Source organism: Salvelinus sp. IW2-2015, linkage group LG4q.1:29 (genome assembly GCF_002910315.2).
Source record: "Salvelinus sp. IW2-2015 linkage group LG4q.1:29, ASM291031v2, whole genome shotgun sequence".
In the NCBI taxonomy this organism is placed as follows: domain Eukaryota; kingdom Metazoa; phylum Chordata; class Actinopteri; order Salmoniformes; family Salmonidae; genus Salvelinus; species Salvelinus sp. IW2-2015.
The window spans coordinates 26,197,788-26,211,542 of NC_036842.1; positions in this window are offsets into that span (position 1 = coordinate 26,197,788).

Genomic DNA, 13,755 nt, shown 5'->3' on the forward strand with positions numbered 1-13,755 from the left:
TGCGCGCTATCCAAGGGGGCCAGGTGCACGGTGTTTCCTCCGACACATTGGTGCGGTTGGCTTCGGGTTGGAGGCGCGCTGTGTTGAGAAGCAGTGCGGCTTGGTTGGGTTGTGCTTCGGAGGACGCGTGGCTTTCGACCTTCGTCTCTCCCGAGCCCGTACGGGAGTTGTAGCGATGAGACAAGATAGTAATAACTAGCGATTGGATACCACGAAAATTGGGGAGAAAAGGGGATAAAAAATTAATAAAAAAAGAGTGTTCCATATAAAACCAGTAAAAGGTGTAATCAGAAATATGAAATTGCATCTTCTTTATAGCTGCAAAGCCTTGACCCGTCGTTAGCTGTGTGTGTTTAGAATCACTCAGCCTCTGAGGATGAAACAGGAAATTCAATAATGGGGAGTGTGTTAAAAAACAAAGTGTAATCATGAAATAGGATTAAGAAGAGCATGGAGTGCATGTAGGAATATTATACTTGGTGATGTGATTTTTTACCTCTAAACGTCTAAGCTGTCGGGGGGGGTTTACTAAGCTAACATATGGAATTGTTTTAATAAGATGGTCATACCATTAGATATTTGAATTCCGTATGAACTTGGGAGAGACGAAGGTCGAAAGCCATGCGTCTTCCGAAACACGACCCTGCAAAGCCCCACTGCACAACTGGCCACCGAAGTCAGTATGCATACGCCCAGCCCGCCACAAGGAGTCGCTAGAGCGCGATGGAACAAGAACATCCCGGCCAGCCAAACCTTCCCCTAACCCGGACAACGCTGGGCTAACTGTGCACCTCATGGGTCTCCCGGTCACAGCCGGCTGCAACACAGCCTGGGATCGAACCCGGGTCTGTAGTGATGCCTCAAGCACTGCGATGCAGTGCCTTAGACCTCTGCGCCACTCTGGAGGCCATTTTATATATATATATATATTGAATTTGTCCTTTACTACTATAGCCCATAGAAACGCAGCAGATAACACATAAATTAATGGCAACAAAAAAATAATCTGCATTTTTTTCCCCTAAGGAATAAGGTTTTCAAGTGTCTGTCCTATATCTAGGATATAAGAAAGCTCAGGAAATATTAAAGTATATTTGGGGGACACAAAGCTACCTCCATACTTCTATTCATTTGTATGGGTTGCCTTCAGACGAGTCCAGTGACACTTGCCCAATCTGGTCGACCGCCTGAGACAGAAGTTGGCACATCAGCATTCCCGACTTCAGACAAGTCCCGTGGGGCTTGGGGGGGTCGTAGAGCAAAACGGAGAACACCATCGTGTTCATGAGAGTCTCATCTTTCCATAGAGTGAGAAGACCAATTTTCGGGATGACTCATGGTCTGTCAAACATCGTTGTAGCTTGGATAGCAATTCACCGGATGCTGTGAATTGAGATGCAGCTCATGCAAATAACCAGATACTGTATCTCTAGCTTAAACTGACGACTTTTGATGGGGAGTTTTTTTATTGTGTTACTTAGATTGACTTACTGGTACCTCAATAGACTCTTAAGGATAATATGAACTGAATTGACAAAGACTAGGATAACTTATGTGTTGTACATCTTTCCTTCAATGCCAATTGGTACTTAACAGTAAACAGTATGTGTCCAAACAACAGTATCCATGTATAAATTGACCGCCTAAAGGCATCTTTAGGCGGTCAACGTTACAAAATAACGTGTTCAGTCTCTGTACCACCTCAACCCCTGATGTGGCACACAGCAATGGTACAACAGTGTAAAGAGAAACCTCTAGACACAGCACTTACGAAGTGTGTTCCAACAAATATTGCACGTTAACTAGGACACACGTTCCGCTAGCGGAACCCCCCCACAACATTCCGCTGAAAAGGCAGCGTGGGAAATTCAAAAATATTTTTTAGAAATATGTAACTTTCACACATTAACAAGTCCAATACAGCAAATGAAAGATAAACATCTTGTTAATCTACCCATCGTGTCCGATTTAAAAAATGCTTTACAGCGAAAACACAACATATGATTATGTTAGATCACCACCGAGTTCAAAAAACACACAGCCATTTTCCCAGCCAAAGATAGGAGTCACAAAAACAGAAATAGAGATAAAATGAATCACTAACCTTTGATGATCTTCATCTGATGACACTCATAGGACATCATGTTACACAATAAATGTATTTTTTGTTCGATAATGTGCATATTTATATGCAAAAATCTTAGTTTACATTGGCGCCATGTACAGAAATGCATCCAAAATATCCGGAGAAATTGCAGAGGGCCACGTCAAATAACAGAAATACTCATCATACACTTTGATGAAAGATACATGTTTTACATATAATTAAAGATACACTTGTTCTTAATGCAACCGCTGTGTCAGATTTTTTAAAAACTTTACGGAAAAAGCACACCATGCAATAATCTGAGACGGCGCTCAAATATAAATAAAATTTCTCCGCCATGTTGGAGTCAACAGAAATACGAAATTACATCATAAATATGCCCTTACCTTTGAATATCTTCATCAGAATGCATTCCCAGGAATCCTAGTTCGACAATAATTTGTTGTTTTGTTCGATAATGTCAATTATTTATGTCCAAATAGCTGCTTTTGCTAGCGCGTTTAGTACACATATCCAAACGCTCGTGCAAGTGACGCATAACGTCGGACGAAAACTACAAAAAGTTATATTATAAGTCGAATAAACTGGTCAAACTTAGTAGAGAATCAATCTTCAGGATGTTGTTATCATATATATCCAATAACGTTCCAACTGGAGAATTCCTCCGTGTCTGTAAAAGTTATAGAACGCAAGGCGATATCATGAGGAATGCGCATGACCAGGAACTGGCAATCTGCCAGACCACTGACTGAAACACCTCCCATCCGGTCCCACATCACAGTATACACTTCATTCAACGTTCTACCGACTGTTGACATCTAGTGGAAGGCGTAGGAAGTGCAAACAAATCAATATCTTCCTGGGATTTTAATAGACGATGAGTAGAAAAAACACCAGCCTCAGAATTTCCACTTCCTGTTTGGAAGTTAGCCTGCCATATGAGTTCTGTTATACTCACAGACATAATTCAAACAGTTTTAAAAACTTCAGAGTGTTTTCTACCCAATAGTAATAATAATATGCATATATTAGCATCTGGGACAGAGTAGGAGGCAGTTCACTATGGGCACGCAATTCATCCAAAGTGAAAATGCTGCCCCCAGCCCTAAAAAGTTAAACATAATGAACATTTTCTCAATGCACATGAACTTTCATATTGTAGTGAACCCTATACGGTCTGGAGACATCTATAACCACAGTTTAACTCATCAAATACACTCTCCACCTAACTAAAGCATGCTGCCCTGATGTCCCAGTCCCCCCATGGCACTCGTCAAAATCAGACACATCACCGGTATGACATTTGATCAGATCTATACTTAGCAGTCATAACACAGATTGAGATTTAAAAACATTTGTGCTCCAGCAGGGCCTGTGAGGACCTGACTCCTGCGTCTGAGTACCCAAGGATTCATTGTGATGTTAATCTACTTTTATCCAGTAGGACCCTAAAATAAACCTGCTGCTCTGAATGAGCTTTCATTCCTCTTTGCCTGCCTCTCTCTCATAGAGCCCATGCTGCAGAAGCTTTGGGGCTGACTGAGTCTGTTATGTCACAGCTAAAGCTATAGAGCTAAAGTCATAGGAGAGAGGGAGGGGAAGGGGAAGAGAGAGAGCAATGATGACCCAAAGAACCATAAAAGGGTTCTTATTTTGAAAATGGTTTAACATTTTGTCTTAGAAACAATGACCGTCATGACTTAAATAAAACGTTAAATAAAATTATCAATTAGCCATTTAATTCTGTTCCTGTCCCACCCTTCCTTGCTACCCAAGAGTAGTAAAGCCCCCTTTACTGGCTCATATAGCCGACCAATCAGCCTGTTACCAACCCTTAGTAAACTTTTGGAAAAAATTGTGTTTGGCCAGATACAATGCTATTTTACAGTAAATGAATTGACAACAGACTTCCAGCACGCTTATAGCGTGCACAGCACTTACACAAATGACTGATAAATGGCTGAGAGAAATTGATGATAAAAAGATTGTGGGGGCTGTTTTGTTAGACTTCAGTGCGGCATTATCGATCATAGTCTGGTGCTGGAAAAATTGATGTGTTATGGCTTTACACCCCCTGCTATACTGTGAATAAAGAGTTACCTGTCTAACAGAACACACAGGGTGTTCTTTAATGGAAGCCTCTCTAACATAATCCTGGTAGAATCAGGAATTCTCCAGGGCAGCTGTCTAGGCCCACTACTTTTTTCAATCTTTACTAACGACTTTGAGTAAAGCCAGTGTGTCTACCTCAACTAAATCTTGTAATGAATAATGTGGAAATTGAGCAAGTTGAGGTGACTAAACTGCTTGGAGTAACCCTGAATTGTAAACAGTAATGGTCAAAACATATTGATACAATAGTAGCTAAGATGGGGAGAAGTCTGTCCATAATTAAGCACTGCTCTGCCTCATGTTCAGTCATGTGGTCAGGTGCCACAAAGAAGGAAAATTACAACTGGCTCCGAATAGGGCAGCATGGCTGGCCCTTAAAAGTACACGGGGAGCTAACATGAATAATATGCATGTCAATCTCTCATGGCTCAAAGTGGAAGAGAGATTGACTTCATCAGTACTTGTTTTTGTAAGAAGTGTTGACAAGCTGAATGTAACGAGCTGTCTGTTTAAACTACTAGCACTCAGCTCGGACACCCCTGCATACCCCACAAGACATGCCTACAGAGGTCTCTTCACAATCCCCAGAACAGACTATGGGAGGCGCATAGTACTACATATTTTATTTTTTATTTTATTTTTATTTATCCGTTATTTTACCAGGTAAGTTGACTGAGAACACGTTCTCATTTGCAGCAACGACCTGGGGAATAGTTACAGGGGAGAGGAGGGGGATGAATGAGCCAATTGTAAACTGGGGATTATTAGGTGACCGTGATGGTTGAAGCCTAGAGTCATAGAGTCATGACTACATGGAACTCTATTCCACATCAGGTAACTGATGCAAGCAGTAGAATCAGATTTTAAAAAACAGGTCAAATACACCTTATGGAACAGCGGGGACTGTGAAGAGACACATACACAGGAATAGCCACACGTATAAGCACACAAGCGCTAACACACGCACTCTACACACACGTGCATTGTAATATTGTTGTACTGTATGGTGGTATTATACATTTTGTATTGTAGATATGTAGTGGTGTAATAATGTTATATGATGTACTGTTTTATCTTTTGTTTTATATTGTCAAGATCGTCTTGATATGAGTGAGAGGACCAAGGCGCAGCATGATATGAATACATCTTCTTTTTATTATATAGAAGACGGAACACGAAACACTTATTCAAACTAACAAAACTACAAACGCAAGTGCACACACAAACTACTTACGTTCGACATAGACTAGACATATACAATGACCCACAACAGCTAAAAGCCTATGGCTGTCTTAAATATGGCTCCCAATCAGAGACAACAGTAACCAGCTGTCTCTAATTGGGAACCCATTCAGGCAACCATAGACTTTCCTAGACAACTACACACAACACTAAACCATCTATACTCCTTAACCCTCTAAACCATACAACCCCCTAGACAATACAAAAACACATACTTCATGATGTCACACCCTGACCTGACTAAAATAATAATGAACACAAAGATAACTAAGGCCAGGGTGTGACATATATGTAATGTAAGTGCCTGAATGTGTTTGGAACCCAGGAAGAGTAGCTGCTGCCTCGACAGTGGCTAATGGGGATCCCTAAGAAATACAAATACAAATACAAACCTGGCCCTGTAGTGCCTGGGAACAAATTGCTCCTTTCCACTTAAAGGAACAATAGCAACAAAAATCCATACATTTGATCAAATCCTGAGCAATTAACTAAATGAGCAGCATCTTTTATCTCATATGACAGCCCCTATGACCATTAGAGGGGATAATTCACGCTGTTGATAGGTGTGTGTGTGTGTGTACGTGGGGGGTCACTGACACTCTCAGTCACCCTGATCAGGCGAGGCCTACTCTCATTTTCTTACCAATAATTACGAGCACACATTCGTTAAATACATCCATCTTAAATCTCCAAGATGTCAGCAGAGGTGATCCGGTGATCCATACATTTGCAATTACAATCCTGCAAAATATTCCCCGTAGCCCTTTTGTCTCATGTTATAGCCCTTTTGTCTCATGTTATCGATTCTTAAGTATGGGAATAGAAAGGCCTCTATGATTAGAAAGATACTGATCATCACAAATTTTACATGTAAAACGTAATATCCTAGCACATTGCCGGATCATCTTTCACCTATGTCGGCCTATTGCCTGCGTTATTACTACACTAATGGGTTGTAAAACACTTGAACCATCACAGATAACCTTGACTATACAGCTCCCAGAGACCTCTTCATCTCCGAATACACCTCCCCCTCATCTGTTGTTTGTTTCTGGTTTGACCAGGATCTTTGGGTTGAACATGGACTCCATCCAATAACAAATAATTGGGCTGATCATTCTTGGCAGAGAAATGTGAAAAGTGAGTGAACAAGTGAGTTCCTAGAAGGCAAATAGTGAGTTCCTTGAAGGCAATCATTTGCAACTGGATCCCCACGCTCAGACTTGTTCAGTCTGTATGCCCAACCATGTCATCTATTTGCATATTCTTTATAATTTCAGACGTAATGGATATAGTCATTAAGATTGGGAGATTGAGCTTTGGCTTCAGTTTCAACCTGGCCTGTATAGCTCTTTCTGGAAGGGGCATGCCTGTTCTATACAAACACACCTTTTTAAGCCTTTAGGGCCTTCACATGAACGATTCAGTTCATAAAACGATGAGATGAAGCATGAAATGAAGCATCCCCTGTGTTATTTACATAGATTTTTTTTCCTATGACAATTCTCTTACAGTAGTATGGAAAGCGTGGAAGCACTGTGACAAGCCTGTGTCAGATGATTTAGATATGTCGAGCCACAGTGTCAGGGACTCTGGACTGTGAAAGTACAGCCAATTCAAATATAACACAGACATTATAACAAACTCTTGGGAAAAGATTTCCTTGAAAAATGGGATTAATAGCAATCCAATTGGTTCCACTGAGGCTAAATAGCGTGGTGAATGTAAACAGGTTCCCTCCGGATGCACGCTAACCTTTGCACAATGTGGACTAATACCATGTGGAAATGTGATACTATTTCTTCATTGCCCATTTGATTCAATAGGGTAGGCCTAAATAACGAAAGTGAAATAGGACTAATAAAGGGATTATGTATCTGGTAATACATAGCATTGATGAATTTGCATACAGAGTAGTTCACCACCAATGAGAATGTCATCACTAATTTGTTTTTATGCAGTACGGAAATTGCATTTTTTTCATAATTACATTTAGGATTATATTTACACATGCTAATACATTCGTTATTATATGACTCGTATGACATGGGAAAACAGAACAAAATACCAGATGCGGAAACTGGGCTTTCTGAAAAAGCACCACTCTTAGGTTGGTTTTGTCATGAATTATATTACATCCTTAGGAACAGCTTGTCTATCGGACAAATTGTGCAACATTTTGGCAGCTATTTAATAATGACATAAAGCTGAGCAAACATTGACTGGAACAATGCACAGCAATGCCATGACAGTTCCATGAAACATTTAGAATTTTGGATCACACCCAAAGTATATATTATGTTATATAACATCTTGGGGAGTGAGCAAAGTGACTTTCAGAGTGAGTCTACCTCTATGGGGCCTCTGAGAGTGACCCGACTATAACCTTATGGAGGTTGCCACACACATACACTTTGTTTGGGGGAATATTGGACACATCTGAAATGACACCTTATTCCCCATATAGTGCACTACCTTTCACCATTTTATTTTACCTTTATTTTGACAGGGAGTCAATGCTGAGACCAAGGTCTCTTTTCCAGATGAGCCCTGTATAGCACCACAATACACATCAACATAAAATAAACACATCAAACTACACATTCATATACACATTAAAATACACTTTATTATACACAACAATACACGAAAAGCAAAACACAATGATAAAAAACAGACACATTGTACAGTAAAAAGGTCCCCTAACAACCATCTGAAATGCCCTAGAGGCTCCAATTCCTCCCATTTTAAAGTGCATTGGAGATCACTCCACATGTAAGGTGCTACTAAGCTAACATATGGAATTGTTTGAAGATGGTCCTACCATGGATTATTTAGCTATTTGGTTTAGAATTTTAAGACCCCTTTAGGTATATATATATATATATATATATATATATATATAATATATTTAGAAATGATTTGATAAAATATTGCATTTGGCCTTTAACATTTACTATAGCCCATAGAAACACATTGAATAACACATTCATAAAAAGACAGTAAAATATATACATCATAAGGAATAAGTTTTGGAAGTGTCTGTCCTATATCTAGGAGATATACATCCCCAAAGCCTATTCCTCTATTGGCCGCCTTTCCTTCCAGTTCTCTGCTGCCAATGACTGGAACGAACTGCAAAAATCACTGAAGCTGGAGACTCATATCTCCCTCACTAACTTTAAGCACCAGCTGTCAGAGCAGCTCACAGATCACTGCACCTGTACATAGCCCATCTGTAAATAGCCCATCCAACTCCCTCATCACCATAGTGTTATTTATTTTGCTCCTTTGTACACCAGTATCCTACTTGTACATTCATCTTCTGCACATCTATAACTCCAGTGTTTACTTTCTATATTGTAATTATTTCGCCACTACGGCCTATTTATTGCCTTACCTCCCTTATCCTACCTAATTTGCACACACTGTATATAGACCTTTTCTATTTAATTATTGACTGTATGTTTGTTTATTCCATGTGTAACTCTGTGTTGTTGTATGTGTTGCACTGCTTTGCTTTGTCTTGGCCAAGTCGCAGTTGTAAATGAGAACTTGTTCTCAACTAGCCTACCTGGTTAAATAAAGGTGAAATAAAAAATTAAATAAAAGATATACAGTGGGGCAAAAAAGTCTTTAGTCAGCCACCAATTGTGCAAGTTCTCCCACTTAAAAAGATGAGAGAGGCCTGTAATTTTCATCATAGGTACACTTCAACTATGACAGACAAAATGAGAAAAGAAAAATCCAGAAAATCACATTGTAGGATTTTTWATGAATTTATTTGCAAATTATGGTGGAAAATAAGTATTTGGTCACCTACAAACAAGCAAGATTTCTGGCTCTCACAGACCTGTAACTTCTTCTTTAAGAGGCTCCTCTGTCCTCCACTCGTTACCTGTATTAATGGCACCTGTTTGAACTTGTTATCAGTATAAAAGACACCTGTCCACAACCTCAAACAGTCACACTCCAAACTCCACCATGGCCAAGACCAAAGAGCTGTCAAAGRACACCAGAAACAAAATTGTAGACCTGCACCAGGCTGGGAAGACTGAATCTGCAATAGGTAAGCAGCTTGGTTTGAAGAAATCAACTGTGGGAGCAATTATTAGGAAATGGAAGACATACAAGACCACTGATAATCTCCCTCGATCTGGGGCTCCACGCAAGATCTCACCCCGTGGGGTCAAAATGATCACAAGAACGGTGAGCAAAAATCCCAGAACCACACGGGGGGACCTAGTGAATGACCTGCAGAGATCTGGGACCAAAGTAACAAAGGCTACCATCAGTAACACACTACGCCGCCAGGGACTCAAATCCTGCAGTGCAGGACCTGTCTCTTATACACATCTAGATGTGTATAAGAGACAGCTGTATACATATATATTAATATGCACTACTGTTAAAAAGTTAGGGGTCACTTAGAAATGTCCTTGTTTTTGAAAGAAAAGCACATTTTTTGTCCATTAAAATAACATCAAATTGATCAGAAATACAGTGTAGACATTGTTAATGTTGTAAATGACTATTTAAGGAATATCAACATAGGCGTACAGAGGCCCATTATCAGCAACCATCACTCCAGTACATGCAAAGCCTAATTGATCATTGACCCTTTTGCAATTATGTTAGCACAGCTGAAAATTGTTCTTCTGCTTAAAGAAGCAATAAAACTGGCTTTCTTTAGACTAGTTGAGTATCTGGAGCATCAGCATTTGTGGGTTCGATTACAGGCTCAAAATGGCCAGAAACAAAGAACTTTCTTCTGAAACTCATCAGACTATTCTTGCTGTCTCTTATACACATCTAGATGTGTATAAGAGACAGGCACCAGTGTGTGAAAACCTTGTGAAGACTTACAGAAAACGTTTGACCTCTGTCATTGCCAACAAAGGGTATATAACAAAGTATTGAGATAAACTTTTGTTATTGACCAAATACTTATTTTCCACCATAATTTGCAAATAAATTCATAAAAAATCCTACAATGTGATTTTCTGGATTTTTTTCCCTCATTTTGTCTGTCATAGTTGAAGTGTACCTATGATGAAAATTACAGGCCTCTCTCATCTTTTTAAGTGGGAGAACTTGCACAATTGGTGGCTGACTAAATACTTTTTTGCCCCACTGTATACATATATATTAATATGCACTACTGTTAAAAAGTTAGGGGTCACTTAGAAATGTCCTTGTTTTTGAAAGAAAAGCACATTTTTTGTCCATTAAAATAACATCAAATTGATCAGAAATACAGTGTAGACATTGTTAATGTTGTAAATGACTATTTAAGGAATATCAACATAGGCGTACAGAGGCCCATTATCAGCAACCATCACTCCAGTACATGCAAAGCCTAATTGATCATTGACCCTTTTGCAATTATGTTAGCACAGCTGAAAATTGTTCTTCTGCTTAAAGAAGCAATAAAACTGGCTTTCTTTAGACTAGTTGAGTATCTGGAGCATCAGCATTTGTGGGTTCGATTACAGGCTCAAAATGGCCAGAAACAAAGAACTTTCTTCTGAAACTCATCAGACTATTCTTGTTCATGAAGGCCATTCCATGCGAGGAATTGCCAAGAAACTGAAGATCTCGTACAACGCTGTGTACTACTACCTTCACAGAACAGCGCAAACTGGCCCTAACCAGAATAGAAAGAGGAGTGGGAGGACACGGTGCACAACTGAGCAAAAGGACAAGTACATTAGAGTGTCTAGTTTGAGAAACAGATGCCTCACAAGTCTTCAACTGGCAGCTTCATTAAATAGTACCCGTAAAGCACCAGTCTCAACATCAACAGTGAAGAGGCGACTCCGGGATGCTGGCCTTCTAGGCAGAGTTCATCTGTCCAGTGTCTGTGTTCTTTTGCCCATCTTAATCTTTTTATTTTTATTGGCCAGTCTGAGATATGGCTTTTTCTTTGCAACTCCTCCTAGACAGCCAGCATTCCAGAGTCACCTCTTCAAATTATTATAATTATATACTCAACACTTGTCGACATGAACCCAGCTGCTCTCAGTCAGATTCCACAACAGATACAAAGGAAGCCGTTGGAGCTTGTCTAGTGTGAGAGAATTGAAATGTCCTTGGCAAAGAACTGACCTTCCGAGGCATGAATGGCATCCACCAGTACCCAGAATCTGGACCTAAAATAGGATGTGATGAAGGCTCATATCCAACTGTAGAATTATTGACATACAGTACATTATCCATTAAATATCCATTAATTTGTCAACTAACATGCCGGTATTTTGTCTACTGAACTTGTTGACCCTATTTAACTGTGACCATAGATATGTTCTATTTAATTATGTGTGTGACAATGTATGATATATGTGTCTAACTGTTCATGTCTGTTCATTATGTTGCGTAATAATATTTCTGTTCTATTCTAATGTGTATTTGCCGATGGGGTGAGAGGTAACTATGCATTGCCCTATAAATTAAATTGGCAATAATGTATTCAGTACATGCAATCATGTAAAGTCTCTATACGATGTCCCAGTGGAAATCTCCAGCAACCCAAGTTCATATGTTATGAATACAGACAGATTAAATAAGAATTTCCTTAAACCCCTCAAGTAGGATTTGAAATCATCAATCAAAACACTGCAATACAGTACATTTAATGGATTAAAAAGGCAGACAAATAAACTTGATCAAAAAGCTGATTTCATCCAGGCCTAGTTATGAAATATTATTGTTCTGTATTACTGTGTAATAATATTATCATCCAATCATCGCATTACCGAAAGGGAATGCTTGCCTATGTGCTGGATGTTAGTTTGTGTGTTACATGTACATGGTATATGATGAATGCTCACAATATCAACCAGGGACTTTTCAGTAAACACAGCCTTACAGTCTTTGCAACTATTTCACACCATGTTTTTCTTCGCCTACATTACTGTCATTAATTGATACCTGCGTCAGATGTGTTTTTTCTATTCTGTATGGGTCGACATGAAAGTGACCGGGGCTGCCGTTATGTGGTTTTTCAAATGAAGACATGGGCCTTTAACATGAGGAGATAGGGATACATGAGTAATTCTTCTGACTTGACCTGTAGAACCACATGATCCCAGACCAGGCTGGCTCCCCTAGCTATATATCTGCTGCTCCACATTCTTCGCTGCTTTCAGACTAAGAAGGAGAAAATAACATGTCCCCCTTACCAAAATATCAATATTTTATATTATCACTCTGTAGGTACATGACACCACAGCATATTTAATCCTTTTGATACGAGCTTACTTTTCTTTTGTTTACCCTAGATTACAAAAAGACAACATTAAAGAGCCACTTTTACAGAAGTAGTCTAGTAAGTTGATGTGTATTATTGTTTTTTGAATACTTTTGCTATTTTAGGCCCATTTTATAATGAGTATTTCTGTTTTTGAATTTGGCGCTCTGCTATTTCACTGGATGTTGGCCAGGTGGGACGTCCCACGTACCCTAGTGAGGTTAATATGCTCTCAATCTGTGTGATGCATACTGATGAGTACTTTTCTCATGATTAAGGCATGAACACATGAACACTCAACACTGCCATCTGCTGTTGAAGGGAAACTTTTAAGTAAAGAAACAGGTATGTTTGACATTGGCAGCAAGAAAAATGCTGACACCTTTTAACAAAGTATATTTTATTGTATTGAGGGTTTCATATAGACATCTGTTTTTCATTCAGTTGAAAAAAATGTCAAGCATAATTTAAACCGGTATTCAATGATGTCAGTGGTTATTTTCACTACCATAATCTTCTCAAGAATAGTTTCCTGCTTTGTTGTATTTGTGGACATACTATTAATGCATTCCAATAGGTTGAAATAATATAAAATGACATTTGAAATATCAATCACTCAATATGAAACAAATGATACCCAGTTTTGTCAGTCCTGCCCTCAGGTCTGTACAAGGAAACTATTTTTTTGTATTTTTTTCATTCGTCTACCTTTGATACAGTCCCAAAATGTTTTGCAGGTCAGCAGTCAAGGTTTCAAGACATTGGACTTTTACAGAAGCAAAGTGTCACTTGTCACATCATCATCATGATGCGTTTTGCATCATATGATGCATTTTACATCATTATGCTGATGTGGCAAGTGACACTGTACTTATTGAAAGTCCAGTATCTTGAAAACGTATCTGTTGACATGCAAAACATTGTAGGACTGTATCAACAGTGGACGAAAATATAGTTTTTGAGTGGAATTTTCCTTTAACTTCGATAGCTTTATTTCCCAGTCCCTCAATGTCTGGGGAGACTGAGGGATGTGGCATCAAGCCAC